Here is a 12,330-nt window from a genome sequence, read left to right as displayed (position 1 = left end):
GTGCACACCTACTTAGCATCAACCTCCCCTCTGCGACCTCCACGTCCTTGATCAGCTATGCCAGCTCTTTCCCCGACCGCCTCCCTGACCTCGTGTTATCATGCTCCCTCTTTTCTATAATCCATCACCTTGCTCCCTTTTTTACCCTCTTCGACAGATTTGGCGCCTCCACCACTGACCCTACCCATCACTCTTCGCCAACTCATGCACGGTGGTGCCACATCCACCTCTCACCAAAGGTCACACTACAGGCTGTCATTTCTTGTTCTCTCTCACCTTGGAAAAGGGAAACCCTCACCGGAGCTTGCCCTAAGGCAACAAGCACGCTCTACTGGCTCAACCCGATAGTCCTGCGGTAGCCATGGGCAACCAACTGCCCCTCCTTTTGTTTCTCTATTTTTATCAAATTGCTTATTATCAATTCGATTCCCATATTCAAAATAGAGAAACAAAACTTAAATTAAACAACAAATATGCTATCATCATGGTCAAATCAACAATGATAGAACCAACTTAATTTAAAGTATCGAGGACTTGTATGCATGATGTAAGAGAGATTATGCTTTAATTTATATCAAGGGCATAGAGTAATAATATACTTTAATTTATATTTAGGGCAATTATATGCTTTAATTTAAAATGCTTTAATATGTAATAGAAGAATATTTCCCAAACAAGGAAAAAAATCATTTCACAGGTGGTTGACCTAAGAAACCGCCTGTGAAAATTATTTCCACATGCGGTTAACGTAAGAAACCGCCTGTGGAAATAATTTCCATAGGCAGTTTATTAGGTCAACCGCCTGTGGAAAATCATTTTCACAGGCGGTTTCTTACGTTAACCTCATATGGAAATAGTTTCTATATAAGCGTGTGCGGCCTCGAAAACCCTAGCGCTTTGACGAAGTTTCGACCGCGCCGTCAGGCTGTCCGAGTGAATCATTGCCGCCCGCGCTCTCCCTTTCCGCCGCTGCCCGCACTCTCCCTCCGTCCGCCGCCCCCGACGAGGAGGGCCACCCCATGACGCCGCCGCCCCCGATGAGATGTGGCCACCCCGCGCCTTGTCCCCCCACGGAGGAGGACCGCGCCGACGCCGAGGAGGAGCCGCCGCCACTGAGGAGGACCGCACCGACGCCTCCAAGGAGGAGCACGCCGCCGAGGAGGACCCCGACGACGACCGCCGCCGAAGCCGTACATGGTTAGTAGCTCCATATCCCCCTCCTGGCCGAGCCGTCATAGTCGGTTCTTCGGCCGGCCGTGTGATTCCCTGCTTCAATTTCTGAATCAAGTGAATTTGTTATTTTGCAAGATCAATAAGATGGAACTCCTTGATGTTCCCACGGCAGTGTTCTGTCTTGAAGTAGTGTGCAGGTAGATAGGTTGGAACAGCGGATGTGCTGATGCAAATATCTGATAGCAGAGCATCCATTGTGCTGTACTTGTTGTTCTTAACCTATGATATAAAAAAAAATGTTACATAAATTGCAAGGATGGTGGATCAATAGAAGTCCTTGTTATTGGTTCATACATCTTTTCCTTTTGATTCTCTTTTACACAACAAGTTGAGGTAATTTGATTTGAGTAGCATATATTTGCAAATCTGCCAAATTATACTAGTATGGGAAGGAAGGATGGAGAGCCAGACCTCATAGGAAAAGAAATTAATTGGTTGTAGCCGTTTGATGTCGAAAGTTGGTATTACCACATGTATTAAAGTCTGATGCAGTCTGGTGGTTCCCAAATTCTTCCTCACAACTTCATGAAGGTACTTGCCATCATAAGAAGGTCCTAACAACGATCGAAATATCCTAATTATCCTACCAAATGCACCCCTGAAGAAAGGCAAAAAAAATTATTGAACAAAAAAGTTTGCAATCCAACCAACGAAAACCATAATACACATATTCACCTGTGCTGTTGGAAAATCTTGGGAGCATGGTTCGTATAAAATGCTTGAATATCCTTGGCTGCAAAAAGTGGTATGTTCTTCTTGTTTGGTGCAGTCAGCATTGAAGTCACAAGTCCCCCTGTGCTGGTCCCAGAAATGACATCAAAGTAATCTACTAAGCGGGCTTCCTCTCCATCAAGCTTCTTTAGAAATTAAACAGAACAGCTTTTCATGAGAAGCAATCAAGAACACATTTAGCATGTTTGCAATACGCTTTCAATATTTACTCGGATATGAAAGTCATAATTTATTTATGGTTAAGATAACAATGCATCTCCAAAGTTATCCCACGAAGGGATATAGTTTGAACTTTAGACTAGCACATCAAACAATAAATTTCTGACTCTACAATGTACAATATCATATCTCTCACCAAGTTAGTGTTGCCTTAGTTTAAAAAAAAGAAAAGAAAGGCTAGTGTTGCCTTGGAAATCTTACAATATTTGAAACTCCATTGCTGGAATGATTCCTCGAATCCCTCCACCGTCGATAGAAAGAATTGTTACAAGGTTGCCATAAGTTGGTGGCTGGATGTATTTTTCTATCTCCATATTTCGACTCTCTTCAAGGCAAGGATTAAAACAATTGAAATCCACCAAGGACGATTAGGATGGCACAATTTATGTATGGTAGATGTATTTATAGACTTCCAGATGAGAAATTTCAGGAGTTAGTCATTATGGATAACTTAAACGTGGGATAATCATATTGCATTTTATTTTCTATTGCATTTTATTTTCTTGTTTTCTTTGAGAATACTTGACTTAAACAGATTTTGAAGTATATGCACTTGCACGTAGAACTTTATTCAGCTGCATAATATCAGGGAAAATTCATTTGATTTTAGATCCAAATATCTCTCTTCAACATATTTGTGATCTGTGCAGTTAAAAACTTATTGCAAACCCACATGTATGTTTAACAAAATTGCATATCCTCTCTATATCCCATAGTTCATACCGATGTTTTGAGTTATCGAAACATGCTGCATTGTACATAGGTATTTTGACCTTTTGTTTTAGTTCTATTAAAGGACATGTTTTGAGTTAGATACTGTGAATTAGTTTACGATTGTACTTATGATCAGTGAAGAACTGATAGCAGAAATTATATGCTATACCTTGAGATGTTTAGAATCAGGGGGAAGAAATTCCATATAATCTGATTACCAAAAACCATCCAAGGTCTAAGTACCCAAGGCAATAAATCACATGAGCATGGAATTGAATCCTTGAACTTGAGCAATTTAACTATAAAATTGATGATTCTTATTCTGGTGTGTTCATAACTTGTTCCTTTACACATACATTGATTCCTTTTCTTTCCTCTAAAATAATATTATTGCATATTTCTATGTAACAATAATCCAGTTGTCGAGTAAGTATTATGGAGCCTAAGAAACCAGAAGCAAGTAGGTCGCTCCCAATAGAGGACGCCCCGGCACAGAGGCCGCTCCCAATAGAGGGCAACCCGGCACAGAGGCCACTCCCAATAGAGGACACCCCGGCACAAGATGGAGCGGATGCAAGCAGGAGGTTGGATAGGAGCCCAAACCCGCACCACCCGTCCTCCAACAGCAACGAAAGCTCGGGCTCGTATCACAGCCCGAGCCCTGTTCCGTGCGATCGGAAGATCTGACGTCGGGAAAGTGACATCGACTACGATCCCGCTGAAGAGGTATTTAGTTAAGTCAATGCATTTTATACTTCTTAAATGGAGGAATATCTTTTGTTTATGTCAACTCTCCTTTTTTTTTCTCTAGAGGATGAGGGTGCAAAGATCTTCGCGTAGATCATCTGCGCCACAACCCACCACTACCTCTATGCCTAAAACTTCGAGTCCCTCTGGGCCTACGCTGAAACGAAGAAGGGGCGAGTGTAGCAGAAACAAGTTGCCGTCCGATATTTACACAATAACACAGGTCGGTGTTGAAGGGGAGCCTGTTGCACCTCATGAGGCTTGCGCCAAATTCCGCAACAGTTACGGATTTCTTATCAAGGAGTATGTCGCAATCACTATAACTGATTGACGGTTGCTGTCGGATGAGACGAAGGAGTTCCTGTGGGCAACATTGGAGAGAACCATCCGATTCCCCTCGGGAACAGAGGAAGCAGCCAAACAGAATGCATTGAAAACTATGGGAAAGAGCTTCTGGGGCTGGAAGAGTGAGCTGAATAAGGAATTCGTGAAGAAGAACCTGGTACCCTTTAATAAATACGGAAAGATTACGCCAGACCAATGGGCAGAGTTTGTTAGGCAGAAGACCACACCTGAGGCCATCAAACTGGGTGAATCGTTCAAGCACCTTGTGAAGAAGAATAAGCACCACCATCACCTCGGTTTGTCTGGGTACGCCCCCAAAATTCTTGATTGGAGGAGGCAAGAAGAAGAGGCTGCACGGGCTAGGAAACCCAACCCTTTGGAAAATTGTGACGAGCGAAGCAGGAACTAGGTCTACGCTCGGTCACAACGAACCGAGTCTGGGGACTTAGCCTTTAATAGCCCCGAGACCATAGAGGTGACCCAGACCATCCAAGGAATTGCTAATGAAGGGTCTCTAGAGCATGAAAGGGAGAATGACCTGCTTACCAGGGCCCTAGGGAACAAGAAACACTCGGGTCGCACTCGAGGCATCGGATCAAAAGTGGGCTGGAAGCATGGGTTCCCAGACGCCGCGGGCCAGTACAAGACCCGTAATAGATATAAGAAGAACCTAGAGGAACAGATACAAGAACAGGTTAAGGTCCAATTCATGAAGATGTGGAATGAAAAGGAAAAGGAAAGGGTGGCATTAATGCTGATAGAGCAACCAACCAGCCCAGGCTTTCGGAGCAATGTTGGGTCCACGCATGTCGATAGCCAGAGATATCCTGTAGATGATATCACGGAGGCTACCCCTTGCATTCTACATGTTCCGGTCGGCAAGGGAGACTTCACTGTTGAGGCTACCACTGGCTAGGCCATTCCAGGCCGTGTGTTTCACACTCAAGATATTCCGGCCGGTTACGCCAAGGTACAAGTCGACTCGGTGCAACCGGTTTTCATGAAGTACAAGCTTGACATCAGCACACCTGAGGGTCTCAAGATTCTCGATGAGGCTGTTGGCAACTTCATTCTGTGGCCCAGACGGGATATCATCTTCAGCCGTCAGAAGTCACAATCGCCAGCGTCATGGTTGTCCCAGCGCACAGCATCTCTGCCTCAGGCACCTCCGCCCCAGAGCCAACCCTCTCCGCCTCAGGCACCTCAGCCTCAGAGCCAAGTCTCTCTGCTTCAGGCACCTCAGCCCCAGAGCCAAGCCTCTCTGCCTCAAGCACCATCGCCCCCGCGCCCGGTATCTCCGCCTCATGCAACTTCGCATCGTGCTTCACCGTCTACAACTCCGGTACCTCCGCCTCTAGCGTCTCTGACTCCGGCATCTCCACCTCCAGCATCTGCACCTCCAGCACATCCATCACCTAAGCATCAGAGAGTCCCTAAAATGATTACCCCATACAAGAAGACTCTACCTGTTCCGGTGAAGAGGTGGCTTTTGTCCTCAAAAGAAAAGGCATCATCCGCTCAAGAATCTCTAGCGAAGGGCGATCTTGCGAAAGAGACTGACAAAACATTAAGTACCCCTCACATGAATTTCTTGCCTACACTGGATGTTCCTGAGAAATATGAGCATGGAAAGCCATTTCTGCCATTGTTTCAACTCCAAAAAGGTCCATGGGAGATGAGAAAATTCCACGAATGGTATATGAGGGCATGTCGCGCAGGGTTCTATATAATCACTATTTTTGTCCCCGCTAACGTTTATCTAAGCAAAGACTCCTATCTCATGTTGGATTTTAAGGACATGCGCGCTTTGTTCCGCCGCGAAAAACTCGACATCAATCTCATAAGTGTGTGGTGCCTGTAATTGCCTACAATCTACCCCTACATTCATATATCTACCAATGTATGCTATAGAAGCTAATGACTAGTGACTTGATCTGTAGGATGCAATTTAACGATATGGAAAAGTTGAAGAGGCCCATTGGATTCATTAATCCGCAACGAATTTCTCAGCCCAACATGATCGTGAACTTGAGGACTGATGACCCCCAGATTAAGGGGAAGAGTAAAAAGGATAAAGCAAGGGTCCTAAGACTTGACCAAATCAAAAAGGCTCAAAATGTCAGTCTACATAGGAAGGGCTATGCTAGAAATGCAGGACAAGAACTGCATCTTGGCTCCCTACAACTTTAAGTAATTGTGATACGTCATGAATCTAACATAAGTATTCAACTTAGTTGATCGATCAATAATCTAACATAAGTATTCATGTAGCGACCACTATATTTGTATTATGCTGATGCCGAAGTCGAGCAGACTCGTGGTCCTTGACTCAGCCGATTTTCAACAAAAATCCTACCAAGATTTCATTGACGTTATACAGAGGTAAAAGAAATCCCCATACATAAAATTCTTAGAAATCATTTATGAATTGATAATTAATTATTGGCATTTGAATAGGGCCTACAAGTGGTACGTAACGAAAGGTGGGATACACGATACGGCCAAGTTGGATGCGATGGCGGTCCGTACACACTTTCCGGTAATAACACACTTCTAATGCTTGTATCTCGCTATTTATGATGAAGAGTCTTATTGAATTAACGAATATGTTGCGTTTTTATTTGAAGTGCCACAAGCAAGATTTCAATAGCGTTCTTTGTGGATATTATGTTTGCAAGTTTCTTAGGGTAAACGGGAGGTACACAACAAACCCTGAGGATGTAAGTCGTCATTGCGCATGCACATTCTTATTTGGTTATGTTTTCGTTGTCAGTAGTGTTTTAACTCTTTTAGTTGTGTTTTGAATCCAGGTACGGATGGTCCAAAATAAAACTGACCAATCTCTCACAGACAAACATATCCAAAACGTCCAATGTGACATGTGCCGATTTATTATGCACGAAGTCATCCACAAGAACGTAGATTCTTTGATCGCGGAGGCGAATTAGTTAGCCATCCTAGGCTTTGTGAGTGGGAGAAGAAGGACTTTTAGCAATATAGGCTTGTGATGTTGTGAATATTATTGTACTTGTGTTAAATATTGAAATTTGTGAAATCTGTGATGCCATGCGATGCTATTGATATCTGTGATGTTATTGAAACTGTAGGGAATAAAATATATTCTAATTATTTTTTTGAAAGAAATACATACTACAGGCGGTTGGCTTAAGGCCCGTGGAAATCCATTTTCACAGACGGTTGACTTAACAAACCGCCTGTGGAAATACATTTCCACATGCAGTTGACTTAAGAAACCGCCTGCCGCCTGTGGAAATACATTTTCACAGGCGGTTCCTTATGCCAACCGCTTGTGGAATCTATTTTCACAGGCGGTCAATTTTGCGCTTGTGGAAATCATTCATTTCCACATGCCTTCATTCCCAAGCGGGTGCGCTAAACGCCTGTGAAAAGGTGTTTCCACCCGCCTGTGTAGTAGTGTTGTGTAGTAGTGGTTATAAACTCCTTATTGAAAAACTCTTCTAAAACCCTATGAAAAATATGAGGATAGAATAATATATTGATATGCTATTAAAACTCCTTTAAAATTCAGTGAAAAATTGTAAGGAGAAAATGATATAACACATATTGGTTATTATCTCATTGTAAGCTCATATGAGAAACCTAAATAGGAAAAACTCATTGGTGAGCTTAGAAAACAATAACTATGATCTATAGATATTTTTAAAACCTCCTAAATCCTCTTGAGAAAACCATGGTGTGACATGCATTCCTCGCTTCTTGCTCCTTGAGTGGGATTTTGGGGGAGAAATGAGAGAGCTTGAGAGAGGGAGAGTAGCAGCTCTGCTGCCTTGTGCTACTCGGTTGGAGTGAGGGGGGAGATAGTGAACATGTGGGGAAGAGGGAGAGTGAGGTGGGGCTGCTGGTTGTGCAGACGAGAGAGAGAGAGAGAGAGAGAGAGAGAGAGAGAGAGAGAGAGAGAGAGAGAGAGAGAGAGAGAGAGAGAGAGAGAGAGAGAGAGAGAGGTCGTGGGGCCAACTAGTGGGTCCGACTTGCAAGAGATTTTCAACTGAAATTCTATTCCTGCTCTCTTCTATTTACCCCAAAGGATGCTCTAGAGCTTCAAAATTTCTAAGAATTCTTGTGCAGCGATAACAAACCGAGGCGAACCCGATTTAAATGGATTCACCCATCATGCCTAAGTGAGGCTTAAACTTAACAAAAACTCTAACATCAGGTAATTTCAAAACACATAGAAATTATTAAACCACTATTAGAAGCAACAAGCACCCATCAATGCTTAACAAATAAAGATGATGCTTATGATGCATGATTACGCTTGATGACATGCTTATGGAATTGGGATGTGGCAAAACTCCCCTCTTAAAAGAATCTTGTTCTAAGATTCAGGTGAGTTTAGGGGAGAGTAAAGGGAAACTAAGAGCTTCAAGTCTTTTGCGGTAAAGGAAAAATAACATGCTATGAGAATGGAAATGAATGCATCACTCATAGGTTGGAGAAAAACTCAGGATAATCGGCATGAAGCTAATCTTCACGTTCCCACGTCACTTCGTCTTCGATATGATTGCTTCATTGAACCTTGAAGAACTTAGTTGATTTGCACCGCGTTTTCTGTTTGGCTTCATCAAGAATGCGAACATGATGCTCGCAATAAGAAAGATCGGGTTGAAGTTCTTGGTCATCCACTGTCACAACTTTAGTTGGAACACGAAGACATTTCTTTAATTGTGAGACATGGAAGATGTTGTGCACGACGGAGAGGGATGGGGGTAGCTCCAGTTGATAGGCCACCTCACTTTGCCGAGCAATAATTTGGAAAGGACCAACATATTGTGACGCTAACTTTCCTTTTATTTGGAAACGTCATGTTCCTCTGAGGGAGAGACCTTGAGATCACCGAAGCCTCCAATCTTGAACACAAGCTCATGGCGGCAACAATCCACATAACTCTTCTGATGAGATTGAGCTGTGAGAAGATGCTTGCGAATGGTCAGGACATGTTCTTCCGACTCCTTGACCAAATCCATACCTAGAAAAGCCCTTTTGCCGGACTTGGACAAATTTAGAGCTGTTCGACACCTCCTTCCATAAAGCGCTTCGAACGGAGACATCTCGATGCTCGATTGGAAACTATTATTATAGGAGAATTCGGCAAATGGCAAGCAAATCTCCCATTTCTTTCCATACATGAGAGCACAAGCTCGCAACACATCTTCAAGTATTTGATTCACTCTCTTCATTTGACCATCGGTCTGAGGATGGTAGGCAGTGCTGAAACAACTCAGTTCCCATAGCTTCATGAAGGCTCTTCCAAAAATTGGAGACAAAGATGGATCCACGGTCGGAAACTATCTTCGTAGGAATACCATGGAGACAAACTATTCTAGCGAGGTATAGCTCCACATATTGCTTAGAAGAATACGTGGTTTTGACGGGAAGAAAATGAGCAGATTTGGTCAATCGGTCCACAATGATCCAAATTGAGTCATACCCTCAAGAGGACTTAGGTAGTCTGGTAATCAAAATCCATACAGATTTCCTCCCACTTCAAAGAAGGAATAGGCAAGGGTTGGAGTGTACCAGCCGACTTGAGATGTTCGGCTTTCACTCTCCTACAAACATCATACTTGGTGACATACCCAGCGATCTCACGCTTCATGCACGTCCACCAAAATCTTTGCTTGAGGTCTTGATACATTTTGGTGCTCCCGGGATGAATAGACAACAACGGGTCATGAGCTTCATCCAAGATCTTCTTCCTCAACTCATGGACCTAGGGACCACGAGTTGCTTCCTAAACCACAAGATGCCATGACTATCCTCCAAAAAGTCCACATCATTGCCCTCTTTCATCTTGTCACTTATTTGGACCATACCCTTGTCATTCTTCTGTGTTTCCTTGATTTGATCGAGGAGGGTGGGTTGGACCCCTAGATTTGCAAGAAATCCCTCGAAGAACATATTGAGTCCAAGCCTCTGAAAATCATCACAAAATGTGGCTTTTCAGGCTTGAACCTAAGACAATTGCACCAAAACTTTCAGCTCAGGGCATTGGCAATGATGTTTGCTTTGCCAGGATGATAATGAACCTCCAACTCATAGTCCTTGATCAATTCAAGCCATCTCCTTAGCCTCATGTTGAGGTCGGCTTGAGTGAAGATATACTTGAGACTCTTGTGATCAGTATAGATATTGCAAAGATTTCCAAGGAGGTTGTGGCGCTAGATTTTTAGAGCATGCACGACAGCTGCAAGCTCTAAACTGTGAGTAGGATAATTTTCTTCATGGCACTTTAATTTGCGAGAAGCATAGGCGATGACTTGACCCTCTTGCATGAGAACACAACTGAGGGCTATGCGGGAAACATTGCAATAAACGTGAAAACTCTTATCCATAGTTGGTTGAGCAAGGACGGGCACAGTAGTGAGAAGACTCTTCAAGGTTTGGTAAGCTCGCTCACAAGAATTAGACCATACAAACTTCATGCCCTTCTGCAAGAGTTCAGTCATGGGCTTGGCAATTCTGGGGAAGTTCTCAATGAACCGGTGGTAGTATCCCGTAAGTCCAAGAAAACTCTTTTTGTCGGTGATGTTCTGTGGTTGCCTCCAACTGAGCAGATCTTGAACCTTGCTTGGGTCAATAGTGACACCATTTTTGGATAGGGCGTGGCTAAGAAAGGCAACTTCTTTGAGCCAGAATTCGCATTTGCTAAACTTGGTATAGAGACGATGTTCACGGAGCCTTTCAAGAACAACTCAAAGATGTTGGGCATGTTCTTCTTCGGTCTTGGATTAAACAAGGATATCTTTGATGAAGATTACAATGAACGAATCCAACTCCTCCATGAAAACGGTGTTCATTAAATACATGAAGTAGGCTAGTGCATTGGTTAGGCCAAAGGACATGACGATATACTCATTGAGTCTATAGCGAGTAGAGAAAGCTGTTTTGGGAACGTTCTCCGATCAGATTTTTATTTGGTGATAACCCAACATTAGATCAATCTTAGGAAAGAAATAAGCAATGGTCAATTGATCAAACAATATATCAATGCGGGGAAGGGGATATTTATTTTTGATAGTGACCGCGTTGAGAGGATGATAATCAACGCATATCCTTAAGGTGTTGTCCTTCTTCTTGACAAAGATAGCCGGGCACCCCAAGGTGAGGAGCTCGGATGAATAAAACCCTTCTCCAGTAATTCCTTTAGTTGTTTCTTGAACTCCATTAATTCACTGGGAGGCATATGATAGGGCCTTTTAAACACTGGGGCCGTTCCGGGTGCGAGTTCGATGACAAATTCAACATCCCGGTTGGGTGGCATCCCCAATAATTCCTCAGGAAAAACATTCGGGTACTTGCACACCACTGGGATACTCCAAAGGTCTATGGTTGCGGAACCCTCCAAAGCATAAAGATAGGAACCACCCTCTCCAAGATGGAGGGGGATTCGAACACTGGCCTAATTCTTGAGAGAGATGATCCTTCGTGCACAATCGATAAGAGCACCATTTTTTGTTAACCAATTCATCCCTAAGATGACATCTATCCCTCTGGTGTCAGTCAAGATCAAGTTTGTGAGAAATTGAACCTCATCGATGAGAATTTTTACCATCGGAACTATTTGGTCGGCATGCATTTCTGCACCGGGCACATCTATGTGGAAAGTGGTGGAAAGAGGCTGAGTGACAAGATCATGACGCAAGACATAATCTCCCTTGATGAAAGAATGAGATGCTCTGGAATCAAAAAGTACGATGGTAGGTTGAGAGTTTACAAGTAGCGTACCCATAAGCACACCATCGTCCTCTTGAGCTCCCTCAGAGGTGATGTGGTTCACTCGACCATGCTTAGGAACTTGTGTAGCCCTAGATGTCTACTGAGAGGGTTGCTGAGGTAGTGGTGGTCTTGGAGCAGCCACCACGACTCCTGGCTTCAGGAATTGGCAATCCGGAGTGAAATGTCCGACACACCTGTAGTTGTAACATGGGCCGCCAGGACCACCAGTCACACTTCCCTATGACCTGGCATGTCTTGTAGTCTATCCTTGCAAGGAGGGGTATGGACATCGCGCCACCCACTTTGGTTGTGGAGCCACCAAAGTCGCCGTCTGAGAAGGATGAGGTTGACTCCCTGCTCGCAGGTGTTGATAACTTCCGTCCACATAGGGTGACGGGGCCCTCTTACGCCTTTTCTCCTCCTGGTGGTTCTTCAGCTTGTGTTCAACTGTGAGGGAGGTACTCACCAACTTGTTGAAGTCGGCAAACTCGTGCGTGGAGAGTCGGTCTTGCATCTTGGATGAGAGATCACTCACGAAATGATATTGCTTCCCCTCATCAATGTTGACTTCTTCCCGTGCAT

General features: G+C 43.8%; 1 pseudogene; it reads right to left on the bottom strand.

The window, feature by feature from the left end:
• Positions 1-1,296: 1,296 nt before the first annotated feature.
• LOC133910606 (patatin-like protein 2) overlaps positions 1,297-12,330 on the bottom strand; it is a 34,642-nt pseudogene continuing 23,608 nt past the window's right edge.

This window comes from Phragmites australis, chromosome 3, assembly GCF_958298935.1.
Source record: "Phragmites australis chromosome 3, lpPhrAust1.1, whole genome shotgun sequence".
Classification (NCBI taxonomy): Eukaryota; Viridiplantae; Streptophyta; class Magnoliopsida; order Poales; family Poaceae; genus Phragmites; species Phragmites australis.
This window is presented reverse-complemented; position numbering and strand designations above follow the sequence as displayed.